Genomic DNA, 22,389 nt, shown 5'->3' with positions numbered 1-22,389 from the left:
TACCGCATGTCTTGACTGCCAAAACGACGATTGACGAGGTCGCGAGCGCTACAAAGCAGCGTTGACGTGAGAGCAATGAGGAGGTATACGATACTGTCACCCGAACGCTCAAGCGTTGCATCCGTTTGAAACGCGAGGTTGCCCGTGTTAACAGAAATCTGTAGCGCAGAAATTCAAGTACAGAAAGAACAGACAAGCGCTATTACGCGAGGTTTCGGGCAAGTTACTCTGTTTATTTATTTTTTTTCTGCGCATAAACTGCAGATTCACTTATGCAATGAGCATTGTAAGATTGTGTCAACCCTCCACACCGAATTTTCCGTTATATCGGAGTAGGGATCTATTATTGACGGTGCTGGGGCAGCCAACACTTCGGCAGGCTATATTTCCGGACTTTTGTCAGTCAAAAAGCAACGACGTCGCGATAACTACGTTGAATTCCAACAGAGAATCATTTTCTACATCACGTATTTACGAATTCTTTGGCGCATAAGTGGGTTGTCTTCTGTTGTTCACATGGTGCTCGTTTCCGCTCTATAACTTTTGTAATATCATGCCAACAGCCCTAAGTGTCACACAATCCTGAGATTTACCATATGGTAGTTTCGTCAAGCGATCCTTGCAGAGAAGCCTAGTTGCGGGATTTCTGATAAGAGCCTATACGCGCTAATCAGGAAAGCATGCTTTGAAGAGAAAGGGGGAGGAAGTTCTTTCTTCTTTTTTTTTTTCACGCGTCGGTAACGTAACCGATACCTATCTCTGGCAGGCGTTAAGACATCACTAATTTGTGCATATATATATATATATATATATATATATATATATATATATATATATATATATATATATATATATATATATATATATAAAATAAGGATTTAAAAAAAAAGAAAAAGACCCGGTGGCGGCGACTCAGCGTTAGTCTTCCTGTTAGATGCAAGCACTGTACAGCTGCATTGCCCATACCGGTGACCGGTTGCTCACTCGGTGCACACAGCTTCGACTCCGCTCTCTGCAAAGCAAACTCGAGCGCGCTGCAATCTGTTTCCTGCTGTTAGTGAGACGCGGTGCCTACGAGAGTTCAGTGTTTTCCTTTTTGTTATTTCATTAAGTGTTTGCTTTGTTCTGTAACTGGTTGGGGCCTAAGCTCGTAGAGCGAGAGAGAAATAAAAGGAAGGCAGGGATGTTAACCAGTCAAGAGTCCGGTTGGCTACCCTGCGCTGGGGGGAAGGGGGTAGGGGAACAGAAAAAAGGGAAAGAAAGAGAGAGATGGGGGTAGAGAGACGCCCACGAACAGCACTACAGAGTCAAAGGCGCTCGCACAAGCCAGACGTTCCTAGAAAGCACAGAAGTGCCTTTAGTGCCTTCTGATTCGATGATCGGTGGGGACGGTGCTCTAGTATTGTCTGTTCACTCAGATCATCTAGTCTCCTGAATGCGTTGGAATGGAAATTCTTCCTACATAGTGCATTTTGCAACGGCTCGCGTTCAACATTTAATTGTGTTTGGGAAGTCTGGCCAACCTGGGCTCCTATATACAAAAGGCTCTTAGCATTAATTGTTCCTGAGAGCGAATCACAGCCACTCCTCACGCTTGTCATTAGCGAAGGCAATAGATCAATGGCAACGAACACTTATGAACGAAAAGCTTTGTGAATTCAGCCCCTGCTTACGATCCTTGGCTCTCTCAGACGTTTTGTTTACTCGATTATCGAGGTCGTTTTGGAAAGCAGGCTGCCAACAACGCGCTCAATTGTCGCGCGTGTGATTGGGAATACAGAAGTGGGCGTAGCGATCTCGGATGGCCGGTCGAACACTCCGCCATGGAATGCATTTAGCTGCCCGTCCGTCGAGAGCCGCAACAGACGACGACGCGTTGCTCGGCAGAGCTCGCGGTCCGCCGAGTCGTCGCGCGCGCGCGGTCACCGCGTGTCGGGCGGCGGCTGTTGCAGCGGCAGCGCCGTCTGCGCGCAGGAAGCCGTCCGACCGCCCCGACGAGTCGGCCGGCCAAAAGGGCCGCGCTTCGGGTGCGCCGGCCACAGTCGAGCGACTGGTGCGCCCGCGAGAGATACGCGCTCGGCATTGCGCCCCCCCCCCCCCCTTCCTCCGTCGTTTGCTCGCCTGAACAGCGCTCACTCTGGATACGACGCAGTCGCTGCACGCCTCTCACTGCTGCGGGCCCGCGAGCCATCGGAGACACCATGCGCCCTGCACGGGGAATGGGTGAGTGCCGCCAACGAAAGGCCTGCCTCGCGTGTTTTGTGAGCGCGCAACCTGTCTGTTTTTAAACTACCGAGAGCGTGCTTGTCAACTTCCGTCATTACCCTAAAGGCTGCGCGACGCCTTTGTGATGGCGCGCACGAGGGTGGTTTTTTCAGCGAGCGCAAAGCGTGAGTCGGAGGCAGTCGGCAGCAGCGAAGCCAGTGCGCGGCGTTTCGTCAGAAGGAGCGGCGCGTCCTCCACCCACGCATCGTCCCCATTCGAAGCGGCGCGTCTATTTGAAAGGCGCGCGCGCACAGCCGCTTGACTGGTCGCCGCTCGGCGTCAGGCGGTCTGCTGTGCGGGCGCTGCTCGCGGATATCCCGAATGCGTTCCTGCAGAGGAAGCCAGTCCGCCTACAGACCCCGGCCCGACGGGCTCGAGTGCCTGCGCCGGCGCATCGTCGCGGAGACAGCACCGCCGCGCTTCCACATCAGATATCCATGGCGCAAACCACCGCGCTTATCGTGGGAGCAGCTTCGCAGGGACTGCATCTGTGCGAGCGTCTCTTTCATTTTTTTTTTCTTTTTGCGTCGGCGCTGTCGTCTGCGTTGAGTAACATAACTAAGTTTCACTCATCCACTGCGTACCGTAATCTAGCGCGTGTGCCGCCATCTGTTCAGTCCTCGCACGGCTCGGCCGGTACCAGGGAACGCCACTGAGGGACTTTATCTGATTTAACGGCCAGGTGCGCGAGGCGCCGATGATAGGACGAAGCTGTGAGCGAGCGGCAGCAGTAACTCTCCGTGCAGCACCTCCGCGATATGGCGGTCGGGTCGGTTGCAAATGTGGTGGAATAAAGCAGGCGGCTGCCAACGTTTGTCTTGCACGTGAACGTCGATCTTTGGTGCCCGCAGTGTGCGTTGTTTACGATCATACATCACGCGACGTTCGACTACTGCTTTTGATCTAGCGCAAACGATTACGTGACATGTACGACGATAACGGTGGGAAAACGGACACACGAGGCGATACATCAACCTGAGCGAAGCTACTGTGGCCCCGAAGAGGCTGCGGCTGCAGCCTCTTCCGAGTCCAAGCATTGAAATTGAGTTCATGTAGAAGGAGGTAAGGAGTCTGTAATATTTATTTATTTATTTATTTATTTATTTATTTATTTATTTATTCAAATTTAAAGGCTTGAACTGCAAGTTCGGTGAAGAATGATCTGTCGGGTATAGGAAGCGAGAGCAAACGGAGAATGGTCTAAACAATGACCACAGCTTTCTGGGTTCAAAAGAGCTGCCGGGGGGAGGCTTGGAAGGACACACCCGTGCCATGCTGACCGCCACAGCGCCTATCCTCGCGACACGACCGGTAACCTGTCGGCAGCACGCACTGCGAGCGCACTGCCAACGCAACCATAACGGCGGCCGCCGGAGCATCTCGGCGCTCCACTTCATTCGAGCGAGGCCACATCCCTGCCTTGCGGAAGCCGCGTTGCGGCGACCCTGGTGCGTTTCCTGGCAGCCGCAACAAGCTGAGCGACCGAGCCCGAAAGAGGCGACCCACCCAGGGCGGCTGCGAAAGGACGCCACGACGTCTGAGTCGCTTGTTCGATGAGGACACTGAGAGGAGGGGCACGTCGATGAATCAACGCCTGTCCGAGAGCACGCGACGATAGTGGTGTCGTCAATCCCGGGGCGGCGGGTGATCGTTGCTGCTGGTGCGGCGAGGGGACATCGCATGAGGCACGCGTGAATTGCGAATCAACCCAGACGACCGTTGGGTTCGCCGCCGCCTGCTGCAGTCGCGATTTTTGAATACACGTAGCAAGGATTAAAATGGTGATAACGTTGCTACAAGCAGGGTTAGTTCTACAGGCTATAGGACGGCAACATCTCCGCTTGAGTCTCTCTTTCCGAGTCATAGGTACCTTGTCACTACGAGTCCTCTCGTAGAAATGTCAGTAAAATGTGCAACACTTCCTTGCGGTCCAATCCCAATCCTTGCGGCATATAACTAACTCTTTAGAAAATTCTTACTTTCAGAACAGAAGCGCTTGGAGGACCAGAGTAAGAACGGGCGATAATGAACACTTCTAGCAAGAGCTAATTTCGTTCGAATCGCTCGTCGATGCGTCACTACGCGCGAGTCCAATGTCGTTGAGTCGTGCGTCTCCCGTAATTTTTTTTTTTTTTGCTCTTCTCGTCGCATTGTGCGACCAGCGCACTATATTCCAACTGAAAATAGTGGGTTATTGTCAGTCGTCCATGAACTTCATTACGCAAATCAGTATACTCAGACGCACGACGTGACGTGAAGAAACCTCGACGAAAAAAATTACATATATATATTCGTAAAAGCTTACCATTTCCTTGTGACGAGACTTTACCTTACAAGATGTGGCGGCGACTATATGCCGAGGCCGCGAACAGCAAAAAGAAACTCTGAGGTGCTTAGCGAGAACGCGAGGCCAAAAATAGCCGGAAGCGTGTCTCCTCCGAGGCCAAGCACTCTTCCAGCCAAGGTCAGGAGGATAGCGGAGGCCCTCGGTGACGGCGATGGCTCGACTGTCGAGCCTGACGCCGCTCTCAGGTACGTCTCGAAGACGTCGCACCGCTAAACGGTGTCCGCGGGCGGTCTCTATTAGCGGGACGTTTAGCAGCGGGGGGGACCAGGTGTGCCATATGCACCGAGCGCGACCTCAGCGGGGCCGCAGATTGTGTGTGTGTGTACACACCGCCCGGGGAACGCCTTGTCGGACACGCATCGCCAGCCAAGAGAAGCGTGCAGTGGGGCACGCATCACCGGAGCGAGATAAATGCGCGCGCATTCGGTCGTGCGGCGACGCTCCAGCGCTGCAAACAACAAGGCGCGCAATTAGCGACGCGGCTTCGGATGGCGCTGGCTCGGCTTCGCTGTTGCTCCTCTCGTCGACGTTGGGAGCAACTTGCAGGTTGTGCTGCAGCACGGGCTCGGTGGAGGTATCTCTTCTTTGCGGGAGGTACTATGCGTGCAGGACAACTTGACCACGTGGGGGCAGCCCGACAATGACCCTCGTCGTATATTCGTGTAATTGGCTTGTAGCGACGTAATAATGGGATGGCATTCTTGACCGTGTACAATGCGCGCTTGCCCGTGGGCGGTGCTAACCCAGAAGGCAAGCACGAAGTTGGTTCAAGCACCAAGTTAGTGGTGCGGCCATGCCTGGGCGCGAAACAGTTTTCCTCGCGACTTGCGTCGTTGCCTCTGTCGATAATGCGTGCCAGTGCGCAAAAAGTCCTATAATTCTGCGGGAAATCTCAGACGAAAAATATATATGCCTCTTGTTGTCGCTATCGGTTCAGCTCACGCGGCAGCCGTTTGTTTATTTGTATTTCCTACTTATTCCTATTTGTCCTCGGTTTACGCATCGTCAGACTAGAAATAGAAAGGAAGGCGGGGAGGTCGGCCTGATCTGAAGAAGGGATGAAATATGATAGAGTCAGGTCTGAGGGATATGTGCGTATAAAGCTACAGGTACACAGCCCTTCAGCACTGCTTACCGTGCCGGCCCACTTCAGTGTAACTATAGCTGACAAAGCATACGTTGAGAAGCGTGCAAAATGATTATACATATATATAACGACAGCAATGAGAAAGGATAAGCATACCGTTCACTAAATATGGGGAAGAACTAGTGTGCCCATATTCTCGTTAGATCACTCTTGGAGTATACTTTATCTTTCTGCAGCGTAATGTTCAGCGCGACGCCTCATGGGAGTGACGAAAAAATCTTGACAGTGGCTTAGCCAATCAGCGCACACTGGAAGATATATCCCCGAAAGGAGAGAGGGAAAGACAGGGAGGCAACCAGTGTATACAGACCGGCTCAGGACCGGCTCAGAGACCTCAGGACCGCCGACCGAATCAGAAAACAATGCTCTGGACAAAACGTCACTCCGACAGTCATTGATTGGTCCACCAATGCAAGTTCATGTAATGGCAAGCTAAACGCGTCATATGAGGTGACAGATGTGTCAGTCGTACGCATTTCACGCCCCATGCGACATTCCAGCTCGAACAACTTTTATAAAAACCAACTAGGTGGTTTCGATCTGTCCGTTCGGTGTTCGGAAATGATTTTTTTCTCATCAAAGCCCGCTCTGCGGTCCTGCGATCTTCAGTGGGGGCATTTGCCGGCGCGGGGGCCACGAGCCTCGATCGGTAGCGCCGGACCCTTCTATACGCATACCCATCCAGGTGCGTGCGAGCTCTTCTCTGCCGCTGCAGTTTCTGCGGTCGTTTTGCCGATTCATTCGACGGAGTAGGTCGTTACACGTGCTTACACCTCCACGCCAAGTTGTCTTTTCAACAAATTTTCCGCGCACATGCACGCAAGGCAACAACACGGAGAGAGAAGGGGGAAACAGCTGGAGAAAGCGGTGTCCCGTATTGAAGCCGACGGCGCTTGGAAAAGGAGAAGGGCGCGATGGGCGCTGCTGCACCTGCACCCTATTTCGAAACAGACTCTCGTCGATGACCTTTGCAACTTGAATAATATCTTTACTGCCGCAGGCGAGGGCAGAGAAAAAAACACCATGATGGTAGCGGCGCCAGTGATGCTGCGTGCACTATATACGTAGTATACGCGACGGCGCCTTCTGCCCCTCTGATTCGCAGCTGCGGCGATTCGCACAGCGCAGCATATATGCCGCTGGAACCTTTATTGCCGGCCGTGGCTTCAGGCAGGAACGCCTGCAGACGGGTGCGGGGGGACGACTCCCTCCGAGAGGTTCGAAGTGGCTCCGAATCGATGCACAATGCGTGAGGCGAAACTGCGGAGAAAGGCGCGCCCCAAGGACGACGCCCCTGTTGCACCCTGACGAGAAATGGATCCCTTTGGCGGGCATTCCTTTCCCCGCCGCGCGCGCTGTGTGCGCTATGTCGGCAAACCTGCGTTCGGCACGCGAGACCCCTTGGACAGGCGACGGTCGTCGAGCGCCTCGTTGTGATGATAAGTGAAGCGCTGCCGGGCTTTAGCGCGAAGCTGAGTGCAGAGCAGTTAGTCGGTTTACACAACGTTGCCGGAAACGCCGAAGGCCCATTCTGTATTTATTTATTAAACTAAGCGAGTGACCCTCCACTTTTCCGTATCGGGTATGCGCGTTTCTACCCTCCTTTGTGGGCCGATCCCGAGTATAGTGCAGTCTAAAAAAAATGTGAGACAACCCCGAAGGCAGTGCAGTCTCATAATGTGGACTCTTCTTGCAGGTTTATTCACTCTAAATATGCGAACCGATCCCGAAGACAGTGAACTAATAATAATAATAATAAGCAGCCCGACGCTCCTTCTACTCCCCTCACGCAAGGGGTGACGCGACATTGAGTGCCGTGCGCAGTGACTCCCTCTCCATTCTCACCCCAACTCGCTCAGGAAGACATTATCTTTGATGAACTTCAAGTAGGGGTTTGAATCGCCTACCAACTTGTTTTATTTATTTTATTCACTCATTCTTTCGATTTCAAGCACCAAAGTTTCGCCTTGGCTGTTGAAGAAGCCGCATTGAGGGCTTTAAGAAGTGCACACCCAAGCATTCGATCGATCATTTCCTACAGGTGTAAGGCAGCCGTTACCGGGAATCGAACTCTCGACCTCGCACTATAGGCAACAGAACGTTGTGGCCGCTGATCCACCGCGGCAGGACAGATCTTTATTTGCCAATCCATACTAACGGACTTGCGCGCCGCTCATGGTCTGTGAGGGACGGAAACTTGTCAACAAGTGTGCTGTTGCTGTTGTCGTCCACAGTATAGTGCACGATAGCAGCAACAGCACGTGTAATGCGAAGACGTGGGATCGTTCCCCACCTGCGGCAAGTTGTTTTTTCGTCTACTTTCATTGCCATTGATTTATCATTTCTTTAATTCAATTAGTAAGTACAAGTAAATTCCCCTATGTCGTCCTTGGCGTCTTTGTTGGCTTCTCATCATACAGTATAGTAGGTATTTCGTGTTCTTGCAGGACTGTGAGCTGTTAAATATGACACGTTTAACAACAAGAGCGCAAAAAATGCATTGCTTTCTTATAGTTACAAGAGCTCATAGACAGAATATTCGAGCGTTTTTCCAATGAATTTTCTATACCGATCGTCGGTCCCTTTCGCTGTCTGCGGGGTGTCTGTTGCCTTCGCTCTGTGATGTCAGCAAGCAGGTTGAAGACGATTCTCGGTATGTTTCCCACGATGGAGTCGAATCTCAAGTCTCGGACTATCAAGTCTCGAACCGATATTGGCCAAACCCCATATACCGAGTCGAGACTGCATGGTTATTTCTACGACTTGCTTCCTTCTTTGAGAATTTCATTCTTTCCATAGCCATCTTTCTTCCTCCTTGTTTCGAGTGCAAAATTGTATCGTGACCCAAAGACGCTGCAAAGCGGGTTATGACACCATGCATGATGCGCCTTACTCTATAACTGCGCCTGTGAGCGGGCCACGGCGAAATGAGTAATGACATATTTTCATCGAATGAACGGGAGAGGAAAGTGTCGCATCTTTGCGTCTGCGGCTCGCATTCAGAGCTTGCGCTGAGACCCGCGAACTAGTCTCACGAACTGTTTCAGCGAACCTTCTACGACGCTTCGACTGTCGCGACGCCTTTCGCTAAGACCAGCTTTTGTGTCTCAGGGGCTGTGGTGCTGAGTGCCAGGTCCTGGGTTCGATTCCCGGTCGCAGCGCGCCCGCATCGGAATGCAAAAGCGTTCGTGTACTTTGATTGAACGGCGCGTTAAAGAACTCGGAGGGCCAAAATTTATCCAAAGCCTCCATCTACTGCGTCTCTCGCATATAGTGTTGCCTTATAGGGTGTTAAGATCCACAAATCAGCCGACTTTCGGCCGGGCTGGCAAGTGTGCACGTGCCAAGGCTGAATTTCGGTTAGATGAAGATTGTCCCCACATGACTTATAATACTTACTGATTAAAGACAATTATATCGGCTCGGAAGGTTCACTTGTGAACGCACGCACACGAACGCGCTCAGCTGGCTTAACGCGGTTGACGGTGCATTGAGCGCGCTGACAGGGCTTCGGTTTAGATGTGAATCCGTTGAAGGCGCTATAAATGTATATGGTATACACGTACACGAAGAAAGATCAGGCAGCGCTAATCTGTATGGTTCGGCCTTGGCAATAACTGGTATACTAACCATCAACTGAATTTTTCATAGCAAGACGTGCGAGGACCATGTGGCGCCATTTGTGTTGACTTACATACAACGTGGGGAATTTCACTGGTCCGCTTGGAGCGAATATTCCGGCCTCTCAGAGTCTGTCCGCGGGGAGAACACCGACAACTCGGTTTGCGCTCCCTCACCATGTTAATACTGACGCTCCAATTGGGCCGGTGGAATTCAGCCACAGCGGGACACACATATAGAAGGGCAGCGAGTCGTCATTCTCCGGTGCTGGCACGATCAGAGCTTCTGAGCCGCATATTTCATATGCTGTAGCTTGGGCTCACAGACAGACACCACGAAATGTCTCGCGATCGCTCCTTGCGCGCGCTCGCATCTATACTTTCGCACCGCGCGAATTTGCGTCTTCGTAATGAAACAGAATAAAGGTCGAGATAGTACGCGTTAAAGGAGAGGCCTCTGCGTCTAATTTGCCTCCAAGTGGAGAACATTTGTCATTACCATCAAGACCAGCAGGTCACAAGCGAATCTAAGCCTTCTAGTCAGTGCGCACATGGCCTCTCGCCTATTTTCGTTTTCTGTTATTCTCAAGCTCTCGTCACGTGGGCGACGAACTCTCTACAACTGTACGATCGTAATCAAATGTACGCAACGGTGGTATCGGCTCCGGCAATGTGGTCGATGTGCATTCGCATACTCCAACTCCTCGCTCCGACGCGCCGCCGATTGGTTCGGCAGTTTTGCGAATAATGCGGTCGCGCAGCTGAGAAGTCGAGCCGCGAGCGACTAAACTGAAACACTCGCTTTTACAGACACGATGCCCGCGGCCTTTCCCTTTTCTTTTTTAACCCCCTTCCAGCACGCAATACATTACTTCCATAGCGTCCGTCGCTTGGCGTCCAAGTTGGTCGCGCGACCTGCGCTATACTCGCCTGTGTCCGATGGAAGCCGACGCTCACTTTGGGTGGAAGAGTGTTACCTGGTTTGGGAGGGGTCGATTGCCTCGTGCTGTGGGAGTTTCACGGATCGCCCTGTCTGTCACTGTAGGACCGTCGTGTGCCGTAAGCTCGCGCAGTTTTTTTTTTGTGCTGGAACTACGGCAGGACATCTTGGCCATGGCGTTGTCAATAGCCTACAATGCCCATTTACGAAGGCAGCTCGAATGCTACCACATGGCTGGACCAATAATCCGGCAATAATACATCATACGTCACAGTCCTTTTGAGTCCGGAATGGTTCGTGTGCCTCGTATGCCCCCCAGCTCTGACGGTCTCTTCCGTCAGGCGCCCGCGAATGCAAACCGGTTCCGCTGTAGACCCGCAAAATCCGGCCATGCAGCCGACGCCATTAGCCCGTTTGTCCGACGATGTCTTAGCCGACTAATCGAACATGCCGACAGGTGGGGTCGCATTTGCGTCTATAGACGACACATAGAGCCTTTATTGATTTATTATTATCGATTGTTTCACCTTTTTCATTATGCCATAGCGGCACTGTGGCGCCTTCTTGTTGCCAACACTGTGTAGGGAGCATCAATCTAAAGGAAACTTACCACACACAGAAGCAGCAAGGCGGGAGTTCGCGACCGATCCGTCTGCAGCATGTCCGCAACCGCCGATGGAAGCAGATGCGAAAATGAAGCAGATACGTGAGCCCGCTTAATTACGATCAGTTCAAAACGCGCGCCAACTGCAGGGCATATATTCAGGCTTGTCCTCGTTACATCACTGAAATCGGAAGTGGGTGTCACGTGTTATAACAAACTGCGGACTTAGTCCGTTGAGTTAGCCCTGTCCAACGGTTGACAGCCGCACCATGAAATCGTGACCACCTCGACGAAAGCCGGTCGCTCACCTCCACATAGACCATTATTTCCTCTCTCTTTCAAGTCTATTCTGCATTCGACACGGTGTAAGCATGATCCTGTGCTGTCGCTTTTCTTGGAACACTGAGACCTTCTATCCCTATCACAGTGTGTATTGCGCTCACTGAGACGGACTGACCGATACGAGCAGGTTTATTCGATTGAACCGAGTTTCTCTGCTGCACGTAGGCCCTCTGCGCTACCGTCTTCGATTGCACGGGTGCAAGGCAGGTATCGCCGCTGTGCAGTGCATCCTTCAACCTTGCAGCAGGTGGGCGCACCACAACCGGCACCACCTGCACCTTTTTTTCCTTTAAGATGCCGTGCACCTATACAGAATCGAATAAACCTAACATCTGCCTCCCGCGCACTTCGGTACAGCGAAATGTAGCATGTGTACAGTACACTATAAGCATGTGCAAAGCATAAAATTTTTGTATCCAACTTGGGTTGGACGCGCGTCGCTGACAGTGCTCGAGTTTTGCTCTGAGCACTGGTCTTCAGACACAACGTTCGTTCCCCAAAGCGTGAAATACGCTTGCGAGTATAGTGTATGCTCCTCGCGTTGCAACAACCTGTAGGGTTTTTTCTTTTCCTTTTTTTACATATTGCAGAAATATGTATATGAATCGACACTGCTGCATGGCGTACAGTGACAGCTTGGCTAATGTGGTTTATCTTGTTTATTAAATTAACTGTCGTATGTGTTTACGTGTTAAGTATAAATCATTCCCTTGGACAGAACAATTTCGCCAGGGTAATAGGAGTATATCATGTTTTGTAAATCTGTACTATCAGGTGTGCTATTTCGACGACATATACTGTACCTTCTACACGCGGGAGATTCTTGTCTAGGGGGAAGAGAAAAGTTGGGTAATGTGCAGCACGCTGCCCCAGGAAGGAAGAGGGAAAAAAGAGAGGGAAGGTGAGGGACTTAGTAAGCTCTGCGGAGGTAAAGGTAATTTAAATATGATAAGAGAGATTAAATAAAATAAAAAAGAAGACAAAGAAATATTACGTTGGTCCCACGCACTGTGGGAATCGACGTAAGCGAAGCTTTCGTCGATTACGTCGAGTGATACACAGAAAACAGAGCGAGACGTGCTTGCTTGAGGCGTTGTGGTGCATCATTGTTCATAATGTTCGAGAGGGTTAGAATTGTCATTGCCTCATACGACACGTGGCATCGTGGCTGAAGTGCTAAACTTTAATTGAATCATCGGGTTGAACGTTCCAAAACCACAATTAGATTATGAGACACGCCGTAGTGGCCGATTACGGACTAATTTTGACCCCCTGGAGTTCTTTAAGGAGCACCTAACTCTAAATGTACAAGCGCTTTTGTATTTTGCCCCCGTCGAAATGCCGCTGCCATGGTCGGGATCCAACCCACGACCTCGAGCAATGCCGTAGTCGCAAATCTATCACGGCGGGCACAGAAGTGTTGATTTAGCGTGCGGCCGCTTCCGTAGTGTTGCCTAGACGCTACGGTGTTGTGGCTTTGCGTCGCCACGCCGTGCGTCAGTTGTCCGCTTTACAAATTTACATTGTGTTTATTTTTCAGAAATAGCAGAAACGTACGGCACCGTATGTTGAACTTAAATTTATCCAGTTTGTCCACAACCGCTGTCGTCTCTAGTAGTAGCGTTTCCTCGCCTTCTAAAGTCACCTTTTCCTCTTCCCGCCCTCCTCCACGTATGTGGGAACTGCGAGCGAAGGTTGACAAGGCTGTCATTCACTCGTTTCGTGGCTGCGTCGGTTCTACCACTTCTGTGTCTCCCCTCCCTACCTTCCCTCTGGGCTGTTGCAGTTTCTGCAATGCTTTTGCGGGGTGTCATGGATAATTGCAACTTTCACGATCATATTGTGGCGACGCCCAGGGAGCTCCAGAGGGCATCGATTAAAAAGTCCAAACGAGTTTCTCGCGTCGCCTTCCTTGTCTGCCACGCTCCTGCCATGTACGTGCATGCTCTGAGCCACCTCCCGACGCGGCGTACAAGGCAGCAGCAGCAACAGCAGCAGTGCGAAAGTCGAAGGAAGAGGCAAAGAAAACCTCGCTTTAAAATTTCACATAAAGGCGATGCAGCGCGCGATAACTCCTAAAAAAGTAGATCACTCTGTCCGCATTTCCTTGAGGAAAGAAGCAAACCGTTTAGAGGCTTCTGTGCTGATGACGATATGGACCGACGGTTTTCTCCTCCGTCAAGGGGCGACCGTCCAGTCTATCCAGCGTGGTCACAGAGACGACAGGCCGTTTCCTCGCAGCCCCGGTTCTCGCGCGCACGGCTGTTGGCCATTGCGGAATGAATAGGCATTTTTATTCGTCAGCTCGTGTTATCCCAGGAGGAAGATGAACCTGCAGATCCTAGTCCAAACTAAGGAGACAAAATAGTGGTAAAATTGGTCCAGCTCCGCTATGACCAGTGTTAACTTGTGGCTGTGCCCCTTCTAGACATTGGCCAGGAAATGCACTGTAACTAGAGCAACATAAAATACCTATATGGCTATAGAGCACTACTGGGCTTTTCGTATACGGATAGGCTGCGTCGCCGAGGTAGAGTTTATACTCTCACCAAAGCCAGTAAAACGCGCCAGGCTCAGGCACAGATAAACATTGCTCGCAGGCGGAACGTTGTTAGTACAGCGCCTAGCTTTGAACTCTTGACTGCTGTACCGAACCACACAACGAAATTATGAAGACAAAGCTTTACTAACAGCGCATTGCGATAGGCGAACAGGTGCATTGTTTAAGTTCCTGTTCGCCCAGTGGAGTTCGCTGCAAGGTTACCATTCGTGTATGACTGAAGTGAAATGGAAAGCAGTTTACTGCAACGATGATCTCTATGCAGTTCATTAACGTAATTTATAAATTACAGTATAGTCGCTGTAAAGTTGAGCTGCTTTCCTCCTCTGTGAGTCAGCAGTTTCTCATCGACAGCTTGAGGGCAGCACGAGGCATCGATGCGCGGACATGCCGCTGTGTGAGCTCACACTCCGGCACCGAGCAAAAACGCATCTTGCCTGCAGCTGCACAAGAACCGCATTTGCCCAGGTCTGGCACCCTTGCTCGGTGTAGCTTATTACCTCGCCAGCCAAGCTGGCTAGTTCCAGAGTAAGAGAACGTAACGTGTCTTACCAAACGTTATAAGCAGCGCTCATTGTAAGGCTAGATTCGCGCGACTGTCGTAACGTTTCCTTGAGAATGACGTTCGTTGGCCAATGGCGGCTCGCGTACCGGCGTTCGTTACGTTACACTTGCATATGGCGTTTCCAGTGACTGTATATAGTGTGATTATACATTAACTCGTGGAAAAAAATCGTGCGCTCAGCCCCCACGTTCGTAGCCCAGAGGCTTCGCATGAACCGTTGCTTCGTCAGATGATCGGAACCTTCTGTGGCAACGACGGTGTCTGGCGAGCGGCAGCGATGGTAGCGAGCGGCACACAGCGGGCTCGCACTCCTCCCCGTCTCTGCAGCAGCGCCGCCTATCGACTCAAGCGTCACGCGACGGCAGTGGGGGTGACCTCGCGGTTGCGTCACAATACGCTATCTGCACGGCGGCTTGTTGGCACGGGCCTCACTTTTCTTTGTTTTCCGCTGCCTCTGACTTTATATGGCTTCTACGTTTAATCGGCGTCGCGTCACCCGTCGCGGAGCTCCTCCAGCAAAAGTCGAGGCTAATCGGTGCTTGGCTGCTGCCTCCACGCGAGCAACTGTCGGAACGGGACAAAAAGTACCATCCACGCAATGTCATCGGCGTTTTCTCTTTCTCTCTCTCTTTCTTGCTGGTGTTTCTTCGCTCTGCTTAGCAATGAATAGCGTACGCGAGAAAGAAAAATCGCCAGGACTTCATATCGACGGCAGCGTTAAACAGTACGTAAAAAGTGAAATAGACGGCTCGGACCCATAGAACGCAGGCCGGAGAAATGGCTCCTGTCATCAGTGTCTTGCGTGAGACAGAAGAGAGAATGCAGTGGAAGCTGAGAAGATTCATAAAGCGTTCCTGTCGCGTATAGCTCACCGCATAGCGCAGTCATAGTGTGCGTTGCAGACCCTTTTTTCCCCTCGGGTGCGACTGCTGGAGAGTGTACACGCCAACTTAGCTGCGAAAACGCGGCTGCCAGGCTCACAAGACAACACGGCACGGCGGCGGCCGCTAAGGGTTTTTGTGTGCGTTGCGACCGCTAAACCCGCATGAAGCCCCTAGAAAGTGCGCGAAAGGTCGCACTCCTACTAAAGGAGGCGTACACGCAGCGAGAAGACGTCGAAGCCGTCCTTCAGAGCGCATTGCTGTTCGCATTCCGGTTTCGGTGGTGATCGCCTGTTTAGCAATGAGTCCAAAGCTCGTCCATATACACTGTCCAAGACGATGGCTGCGGCGTCATCCCAGCAGATCACGTAAGAAATGCCGAACTGTATTTTATGACTCCCCGGCGCAATCCAACTCAAGCTGACTGTATAAATAGAGTAGACTTGCGGAGTACTGTCGCATTTAACGCGGGCCGAAGTTAACTGAAACATCAGTGGGACATGCCGTAGCATTACATGCCGTTGTGAAAAGTTCCAGATCATTTTGGACCGTAGCAGAGCCAGTTTGAAGAGGCACTAGTAGAAAGTGTTAACTGCGCTCATGGAAAGGCACGCAGGTGGCAGGTAGCGGGAACAGATGGTTGGTGTTGCCACTTCGAAATGCCCGCTCTAGCTTCCCGCCCGGTCACTTCGTTGACTGTGGCATCACGTGACCGAGGCCACAGGTAATCGTTACAGCGCGTAGAAAGAAAAAAAAGAAATGAATATTCTGACAGGCGATGAAGAATTTTTTTTTTCTGACCGCTAAAGGATAAAAAACGCACAAATACCGCGAAGTTCTTTACGTCACACAAAAAATGTCATCGGCGTTGTTCTAAGTTCGAGCGCGAAATTCAAAAATGAAATTTTCACGCTCACGTTCTCCTAAGCCATCTTTTTCAGCCGGACAGAGTCAAACGTGTTCTAATAAAAGTAACCTAACAGTGTATCGTGCTTTATTGTTTTCCTATAGTATATTTTAAACTTGCGCACGAACGTCAGTTGAGAGCAGTTTTCGTCATTTCACAAGCTACCTGCGAAATGTTGCCACCGTGGACATGTGTGGAAATGGGGATTCCGTGTTGAGCTACGTGAGAGAGAGAGAGAAAGAAAGAAAACAATAAATCTAGTCTCCTCTGTTTTTACGTTACAGACATGTCGAAAAGTGGCACAGTTCAACGGCGTGCAGTTTTCTCAGATGTCATACCTTCGGTGAACGCAGGCCTTCTCTGTCAGGGAGAGCTTTGCGTCTGGTTCGTATAATCTCTCAGCTTATCTTTTTGTCTTCACTGCGCCGCCAACGAATCCCGTAGGGTATAGATCAGGATAGCTTCTAACCGATCCCCGAAAGGACACTAGCGGCAATCGCAACACAACTCACCATTTCTTTTTTTTTACATAAAAACTGTTACAGTGCAAACCCATGCAACCACAAAGTATGAAGGACAGGACGCAAGCTTGTGTCCTGTCCTTCATACTTTGTGGTTGCATGTGTTTGCGCTGTAACAGTTTTTATGTCAAGTATGCACCAACTCGCCCAGAAAGAAGTTTTAATGAAACAACTCACCAACACCTGCGCTGCAGGTACAGTCCTGCAAGTTAAAACGGTCAAATTTTGCGTCTAGTGTCGAAAAGATTGTGAGGTGGAAAGTGGCAGGCGCTCATATATTTACGGGCGCGAGCGACGCTTCCAATCGTCCTACTCTCCCGTCGCGATGTTTCTCCGCTGCCGGCGTACGTGCGTGCGTGCCCGTGGGAGAATTATCGGCGAGAACCCAAACCGCACACAATGCGGCCGCCGTCCTAACAAAGAAAGGAAACGTATGTATACACATACAACATGGGCCGTCTCCTCCCTCTCCCCTTCCTATGTGACGTTTCTGTGACGTCACGCGCCCATGATGTCACCCTGGGAGGCATGGCAGATATAACCACGGCCGGAGCGCTCGGGCGGCATTTCAAGTTTCCGCTTGGAGCTTTTCCGGAGACCGTGTGCCGCCGCTGGCTCGCTCGCTCGCTCGCTGATCGCACCCGCGTGCTCCGACCGACGCACACGTGTTTGACGTTTGCCGACCGGCCATGCTGTCACGCACCGCTCCAGCCAGGTACGTGCCGTGGTGAACGCCGCTTCTCGGCACTGGCAACCGGCGCGCGGCTTGAGCCCGTGCTGGCAGCCGAGAGGTCAGCTGCTCCAAGTTGTCCCGAAAGTGCTTCGGTGTTGTCTGTTGTGGTTGCTTTAGCAGCGAGATTACTTCTCTGTAAATTGGCCGAGCCACGAGTGAGTGTTCGTCGATGTCATCGCGTCAAGCGAATATACGTGTTGACTGCGGTTCATGTACGATGCCAACGAGTAATTTTTTTTTTTCTCGCCACGTTTTGTTTGAAGGCGACGCGAATTAATATTAGCTTGCTTCTTCTGCTGTAGCTGTTTTCTATGGTTTCCTTCAGTAGCCTAAAATGGATGGATGTACCAAACGTTCCAAGTAATGTTTCGTCTTAAGCATGATATTTGCTGAGGAAGTGAGAAGAGCAATCGCGAAGTTTTATCCTCGCTTCAATGTTATGTATATAAATATAAATATATATATATATATATATATATATATATATATATATATATATATATATATATATATATAAAGATCAACAAGATGTGTATATGTAAAGATCAACAAGTGCTCATCTAATATCGGTAATAAACTAGCACAAAGATTAAAGCTCAGAAACCAAAACGCGGAATTTATTGCCGACTTTAAGCGATTGGCCAGTTAAGTATACTTTATCATTATTATGTTTTAGTACATTTGACTTCAGGCTACGTCATGTTCCCTTGTATCTGTCACACTCAATGTATCGGTTTTGGCACATTTGCAAGTGCAACCTAATTTCTCACGAGCTCAGACGACAACCATGCGCTGTGCTGCTAATCCCGAACGCGGCGGTGGCCGCCGCAGTTGACGTTAAAGGGACACTAAAGCGAAACGATAAATCAGTTTAGACTAATGAAGCATTGCTTGAGAACCCTGCAGGCAGTCATTTAAAAGAAATAGTTTGATTATTAGATGAGAAAATGAAGGTCCAAGTATCAGTATTTGAATTTCGCGCCTATACCCCAGCGCCAGTACGTCAGCGTGACGTCAGGGATTCCAAAGTATGTTTTCGCATTTGGGCCGCGTTGGCTGAGTAAAGGCTCCCGAAGCTTGCCATGTTTAATATTTGGTTCCTTTAGAACACAATGTAGTTAATCTGTAACGCTATATATAATTAGTAGGCGCTAGAAGACGCCATCAAAATCCAAGACGTCACGGCCACGAGGTGCGGGAACTCAAATAGGCGTCGCCCCCCGTATTTCATTCTTGCGCTTTTTCTGCCTTACCAAACGTCTTATTGTTGTAAGAGTGGTGTTGTTGGTGTTGTAGAAAGGTAACTTACTGATGCAGAAGAAATCATTTTTCGCTTTAGTGTCCCTTTAACGAACCCCCGGTGATAAAAATTATTCCGCGGAGCCTTCCACTGCGGATCCATCCACCGTTCGAAAGGTTAAACCTCATCTTTTGTTTTTGCTCCAGAAAAAAAAAAAAAAAACATTGCGCGAGTAGCGACTAGCATGGAGATAACATTTTTTTGTACGAGGTTCACGCTCTCGCAAGATGCAGAAAAAAAAAGAAGAAAACAATGAAATAATGATAAGGGACACTCTATGTGCTGGTGAAAGGACGCAAACATTTATTACGTTACACCTACATCTCGCACGATTTATCACTATATTTAGCGCAAGTTTTCTTTATTATATTGCTCCTTCTTTATTAATCCGTGCCAATACTGTGATAAATATATACTGCTTGGTTTGATAACGTTTCAGTATAAATGAAAACGCCTTTGTGTTTCTTGGGTAGCCTTGCTCTTACCTCTTAGTGGTCGTTTTATTAGGTATACATACACAGGGCGTTTCAGCGAATACCTTCAAACATTTCTGAAAGGTTGCCCGTGGCAGATAGCACAATTGTAGTTCGTGAGCTGGTCTACTCGAAGAGGCGGACATTACTTGCACAAGAAATTTAAATGCGTAATCGACTAATCAACAAAAAAACACTAATTATGTTTTTAACTAATTACCTTATGGCCCATATTGCAATTTGCAAACTTTAGCCGTGAAGTTCGCAAAGTGGATCCACGTGGAATGAATTCTCAGGATGACACCAGTTTTTAGATATTAATTCCCGAATATTGCGCAGAAATGCATTGGCGGTCGACTTACTTTCGTAACAGAACGTCGTTTTATGCAATATATATGTATAAGACCAGTAAGCACAATAAATACAACAGAAAATGTGTTACCAGCATGTCCTGTGCAGCTTGGCAATTACGCTATTGCCTATCGTTATTTAATACTTCGAAGGCCCGAACTTAACGTGCCTAGTGCGGAGGATGCTGAAGCTGCAGCACTCCTGCTAGCTGAATGGATGCACGGCTGCGTTCCGAACGGCAATTTCCTGGCTAATATTCGTCGGTGTGAAGACCTCCTCGGGTCGAACGACGCACACGTGTCGATACATGTGCGGGCTCCACGGAGAAAAAACAGAGCCTACCCGCTGCTTGGTGTACATCACAAGGAAGGCACTGGTACATTAAGGTTTCTTTGCGGCGTGGCTCGTGCTGAATGCGACCGAAAATGGGGACTTGCTTCCGTGACAGCAAGCGCAGTATTCTGTCCCGCAATCGCATCGGTACAGTGACAAATACCTTTTAGCATTGCCGGATCTATCCTATATTAGGGATGGTCGATTAATTTTTTTTCTTCGATTAACGATTTATCGTTCATCATTTTAACCTTTAATCGATTAATCGCTTTCGATGCAGGGTTTTGTCATCGATCAGTTAAATAATTAACCAACATTTTTGTCAGGCACTTTTAAAAAGGTTTAAACACAGCTGTATACTTTTGTAGTGTTTGAGAGGTAGAACCAAGTTTGAAACACAAGTGGATAAACGTTTTATAAAGGATAATGTTTAACTTGGCAACGTCTAAATATGCTAGTTCGCTCTAGTTGCTTTTGAAAGGATAAACAGTATATGTCATAAGATGGCACTTAGTGCTGAAGTAAATAAGATACATGGCACTAGTGAATCCCTGCACAGTACAGTGAAACAAGAAATAAGAAAAATGGCAACAGTGAGAGGTGAATTGAGAAGAAAAACAGAAGCGCGAAAGAAAGAAGGATGCGACGAGCGGACAAGCGCCAGCCCTGTGTACTCGTCTCGACCTTGTTTCTTTCGCGCTTGTTTTTCTTCTCAATTATGGACCAACTCGCCCAAGAAGATGTTCTGAAAGGTGAAGTTCAACTGAAATATATGCAAGAAATTGCAATATGCAGAGGGGAAAAGAAAATTACTGGTTTCGCATTTTAAACCACGTGCTCTTTTCTACAGAGCGAAGGAATGTCAATTGGCTAGGATGTTTGGGTGAAAGCGACACCTTCTCTGAATGGCCACAGAACCAGCATGCGAGAATAGACGTTCGGACGCTATATAGATTTGCTGGAATCGACGTGAACTCCGTCGCTATGTCAAATACATGCTCCAAGCCGGCACGCATGCCGCGTCTTCAGTGGACATGGCGTGGCACGACGACTGGGTTCCTTGAATTGCGAGGGCATTTCAAGCGCCCGACTTCGGATGGCGTGTGGAGGAAGAGCGGGGATGCGCTCGGGACTCGGAAAAACAGTCGGCAGTCGCTCTACCACAGCTCGTGCGCCGCCATTCCAGTACGATATCAAACTTTTCGCGTCCCTCCTGTCAAACTCTCGAAAACGATTAATCGACCAGTCGATTAAATGAAAGGTTGACATCGATGAATATTAATAGTTTTGCGGGATACATTTAATTGATTAATCGCTTAATCATTCATCGATGTTACCTACCCTAGAGCGTATGATTACGGATATAGCATAGAATCATCCCTAGCTCTTACTAGCTGCAGCAGAGCTCGTGTAGAATGTGCGGAATTTTGTCATATTTTCCAAGTCAGGAAAAAAAAATATTATCTTTCTGAGGAACGGTTGTCTGATTAACAAGCTCGACACCACGACATCGAACAAGTTTACGATTCTTTCTATATTTCTTTTCCTCCGTCTCGCCGTCTTTCCCTAAAAATAAGCTCACGCTTATCTGTTCGCCCTGCATAGAACGCCCATGAGCCATACTTTTTTGAGCCATGACTTTTTGTAAAGCACTCCAGTGTTACCAAGTCCAAGCGCTGGAACACGGTTTTCAACTGAATCAGCGCTGAACACTGAACACTGAATCAGCGAATATGGCATGGATTGCAGTTACATCATGATCATTGAAAGCGATCGCTGACTAAGATATGTGATCGCCGAGGTAGTGTTCAAATAACCAGCATATGGAGAAAAGAAAGGTGTGTTTGTGTCCAGTGCAGTTCGCTTGTCAGGGGAGAAAAACGAACGGCGACAAATATACGTGCAGGCGCGTTAAATCCACGTAGCAGACGACAGCTCCGTAGTGTCGTGTTTAATATTCTTTCTGTTAGTATTAGGCACATAAAGTATTTCATCTTATGTTTAAAACTGTTCTGACATATTTCACACGAATGTATGCTGATTAAAATTGTTCTTAATAATCGGCTTACTGACACGTGACCCAAGGGACCTTACGTCAATAGAGAGTTTTAGAATTGGGGGCCCAAGCGGCTTGGGGACCCAAGAAAATTGCGCGCCACCAGTGCGCATGCGCAGAACCCAAGCCAGTCTTGGGTTCTTGCGTTCGCGTTAACCCAAGACCCAAAAATCGAAAACTAGCGTGGGGCCCCAAGCCGTCTTGGGCCACCCTCGCGGGTGACAGCGGTGGCGTGCAGCAGATGGTCGCAGAGCAAACTTTATTTACTTCCACTGATTTCGCAATTTCACGCGGGTGAACTCGCAGTTTTTTCGCAGCGCGTAACAGAAAACACCAACTAAGAGCACTTGGCTTCGATTGGCTTTGCTTGGCTTCGAATCGCACACTTAATTCGTAATACTAACCGGTAATAACACAGTGATTACGTTTCTTAGATTTTATTGT

General features: G+C 49.4%; 1 protein-coding gene across 11 annotated transcripts in view; it reads left to right on the top strand.

The window, feature by feature from the left end:
* raw overlaps window positions 1-22,389 on the top strand; it is a 276,295-nt gene that overhangs the window by 237,581 nt on the left and 16,325 nt on the right. For 2 of the 11 annotated variants that reach the window (XM_065437395.1, XM_065437422.1), the window contains exon 1: window positions 2,100-2,223. The exons of 7 other annotated variants lie outside the window; for them this stretch is intronic. The gene's annotated coding sequence lies outside the window, so the exon portion shown is untranslated. Of the gene's footprint in view, window positions 1-2,099; window positions 2,224-17,361; window positions 17,415-22,389 lie in introns of those variants that run through there. 2 more of the 11 variants (XM_065437404.2, XM_065437430.2) reach the window with 2 other exon arrangements.

Source organism: Dermacentor albipictus, chromosome 1 (assembly GCF_038994185.2).
Source record: "Dermacentor albipictus isolate Rhodes 1998 colony chromosome 1, USDA_Dalb.pri_finalv2, whole genome shotgun sequence".
In the NCBI taxonomy this organism is placed as follows: domain Eukaryota; kingdom Metazoa; phylum Arthropoda; class Arachnida; order Ixodida; family Ixodidae; genus Dermacentor; species Dermacentor albipictus.
This window is presented reverse-complemented; position numbering and strand designations above follow the sequence as displayed.